Genomic DNA, 3,394 nt, shown 5'->3' with positions numbered 1-3,394 from the left:
TTATAGAATTGTCCTTGGTTTTACAATGATAAATGAAAAACATTAAAATTCTCCAATCAAACAAGGTATGCAAGGATTTTGTTGTTGGATTCTTTTGTTAAAACGTTGAGAGCAAAATAACTTACTGGACTATAAAGCTAAGACCTGAATGAGCATGCCACTAATGGAGAAAGGGGGTATTTTCACAGAACCAGTGCTTTCCCCGGACCATCTCCAGCTGATGTCAACCAAAACAGAACATTGGCCATTTAGTTTAAAAAAGAAAAGAAAAAAGCACAGATGCCTGTGCACACACACCACTTACTTTATGTACTGTAAAGAAATGGGGACAGGGAAATGAAAGAACAGAGAAAACTATACTGTAGTAGTCAGGATGTGGTGGAACCAAATTGCGGCTTTCTAATTGCGAATGTATTCTTGGTCTATAACAAAATTCTGGAGTAAAGTAGCAGGTTCCCTTTGTAGTAGACACCTCCTGTCTGCTGCTGGAACACATCAATCGTATCTTCATTCTCTATTTCCAACTGTGCAGGTGTATCTGTTTCATTGATTGGTTACCCATCAAACCGGAATCTGATCTGCCTCATTGACAAACCCTGTCATTCACAATAGGCTTTCATTAGTTTACTAAGTGGTGTGTGCCTCTTAATCTTAAACTGCATCACAGAACCATCCTGCCTCACCACCTTCAAATTAATATGATCGTTGTTCTCAGTCTTGACTCCTTCCTTGGGTTTCTCGTCGGCCAGGGCGAGCGCCAGAGTCTCCTCAGCTGCTGCTTCACAAAAGAGGCACTGCCCCCCCCCCCCCACTGAAGGCGCACACAAGCAGCACCAGGAGCGGCAGAAGAAGGAGGCAGAGCTTTTTTTTTTTTTTTTTTTTTTTTTAAAGACAGGGTTTCTTCATGTAGTTTTGGTGCCTGTCCTGGTTCTCAATCTGTAGACCAGGCTGGCCTCGAACTCACAGAGATCCGCCTGGCTCTGCCTCCCAAGTGCTAGGATTAAAGGCATGTACCACTACTGCCCAGCCCTTAATTCATTTTTTTTATGACTGTCCATACTCATTTTCTTTTTTTTTTTCTTTAGCATCTACACACTTTTTTTTTCTTTTTTCTTTTCGTTCGTTTGAGACAGGGTTTCTCTGTGAAGCAGTCCTGGCTGTCCTGGAACTCACTCTGTAGACCAGGCTGGCCTTGAACTCACAGAGATCCACTTGTCTCTGCCTCCTGAGTGCTGGGAGTGTGTGCCCCCACCCGGCCTGAGCACATGTTAAAGCATACTATATCTGTTTAGAGGTTTTCTCGGACTGGACCTGACTTTTCAAGTGCCTACAGCTATGCATTTGTAGTGTTCTCTGACTTCATGAGCCAAATCTTAAACTGTTATGTCAGCTGCCATACGGCTCAGCTTAGCACATGGTGCTGTTGGCTGGCTCTAGCCAGCAGGCAGTGGCCAGAGGCCGATCCTCTGTGCTCTGAGCACTGGCCCGCTTGAGAGGCTGTAGGACTAGGAAGCCACATCCAACTCCTTGTCCAGAACTTTTCTTAGCTTTCTCATGTCCTATGTTATGATATTTGAGCCTCCACTTTGGACACCATGTGAAATAGGCTTTCTTGGACCACCAGACCCCAAATCTTGACATGGAGACTTCTTATTAATTCATATTTCTTATTATAAATGCTTGGCCTTAGCTTAGGCTTGTTTCTAACTGGCTCTTGCAACCCATTTTTCATTAATCTATGTTTTGCTCCCTGGCCTTTTACCTCTCTTCCGTCTCGCTCCTCTTTTTTCCTCTCCATGTCCTCTGGTGTCTCTCCTGCACCTAGATTCATCTCCTCTTCCTCTCTCTCTGCCTAAAAGTGATGCCTAACCTAGCTATTTGGTCACCCAGCTATTTATTAAACCAATCAAAAGGTGCCTTTATGAAGACACATCTTCACAGTGTACAAAAAGATTATGCCACAGCAAGTTACATTCCTTGCTCCATTCTTCCAGAGAGGACCCCCTAAAGGCTCTACAACCTTTCCAAACAGCACTACCAACTCATGAGTCTATGGGGACATTTCACATCTAAATCACATCAAGCTGTGGCTTTAAGAGGTATGTGTGTGGTGTGCATGTTTGCAGGCATGTGGGCTCATGTTAGTGTGCACATTTATGTGAAGGTCAGAATTTGATGTTGGGTGTCTCCTTCAATTGCTCTCCACCCTTTATATGGAGGCAGGGTTTCTACCTTGAACTCCAAGCTTGCTGATTTGACTAGTCTAGCCAGCCAACTTGCTCCAGAGATCTCCCACATCTGCCTCCTGCATGCAAGATTACAGACTCTGTGTGGCATTTATGTGGGTTCTGGGTTCATGAACTCAGGTCTGCATGCTTGTGTGCAAGAGATTAACTAACTGAGCAAAAATGTAGTTTTATCCCAATTCTGTGGGCATCCACAGAGGCTTTAGAGTGAACAGGTGACAGAATCACAGTAGAAGAATTTAATTGAGGTCTCCAGGGCTGGAGATGCGAAGTGCCAGCTCTGAGGATACCCACCTGGCCACTTCAGGCCCACAGCGGGGCACATCTTTTCAGCTGTGTGCATTGGCTGGATTGGTGCCATTCTCCCATGTAAGGGAAGCAGGCAGCAGACCCTGGGGTGGGTAAGTATTTGGGCAGTGGTACTGACTGAGGGCTCAGGGGGAGTTTGCCATGTGGCTTGGGTAGCTGCAGGTTGCCAAGCCCAGGAGGGGGACTCCTGTTGCCTCTTGTTTGGGGGTATGCAGATGCAGTGCATTTTTCTGTTCCATTTTTAAGACAGTATCTCATTCTGTAGCTCAGGCTGGTCAGGAACTCACCATGTTACCAAGGTTGACCTTGAACTTGTGCCATCTCCTGTAAGTCTCCCAGTGCTAGTATTACAGGTGTGTGCTACCATATCACTTCCATTCATTTTTACTAGTCTATATTAATTGTACATAATAAAGGGTCTCACTATGACATTTTTCTCTTCTTTCTTTTTGAAGCAAGGTATGTAGTCCTGGTTGGCCTGAAACTCAAACTCGCTATGTATACCATGCTCGCCTTGGAATCACAGAGATTTCCCCTTCCTCTGTCTCCTGAATGTTGGGATTGAATGCATGTAACACCACACTTAGCTGGATGGTTAATTTTTATTGTCAAATTAATTGGATTAATAAGCACCTAGGACATTAGTAAGACACACCTTTGGGTATGTCTAAGAAGGTGTATCCAGACAAAATCAGTGGCATTTTGAATGTGGGTGGTGCCATTCTTATGGACTGCAGGCTCAATCTGACCAAACAGGGGAAAAGAGAAAGCCAGCAGAGCACTAGCCTGCATCTCTCTCTGCTTCCTGGTTCTCTAAAAAGTGAGCAAGTGCCTTACTT

At 44.7% G+C, this 3,394-nt stretch overlaps 1 pseudogene; it reads right to left on the bottom strand.

Moving 5' to 3' along the window:
- Positions 1 to 302: 302 nt before the first annotated feature.
- On the bottom strand, positions 303 to 2,607 carry LOC107401580 (small ubiquitin-related modifier 2 pseudogene; annotated as a pseudogene).
- Between the last annotated feature and the right edge of the window lie 787 nt (positions 2,608 to 3,394).

This window comes from Peromyscus maniculatus, chromosome 2 (assembly GCF_049852395.1).
Source record: "Peromyscus maniculatus bairdii isolate BWxNUB_F1_BW_parent chromosome 2, HU_Pman_BW_mat_3.1, whole genome shotgun sequence".
Lineage (NCBI taxonomy): Eukaryota > Metazoa > Chordata > Mammalia > Rodentia > Cricetidae > Peromyscus > Peromyscus maniculatus.
The sequence above is the reverse complement of the archived record's forward strand: the minus strand, read 5'-3'. Positions and strand labels throughout refer to the sequence as shown.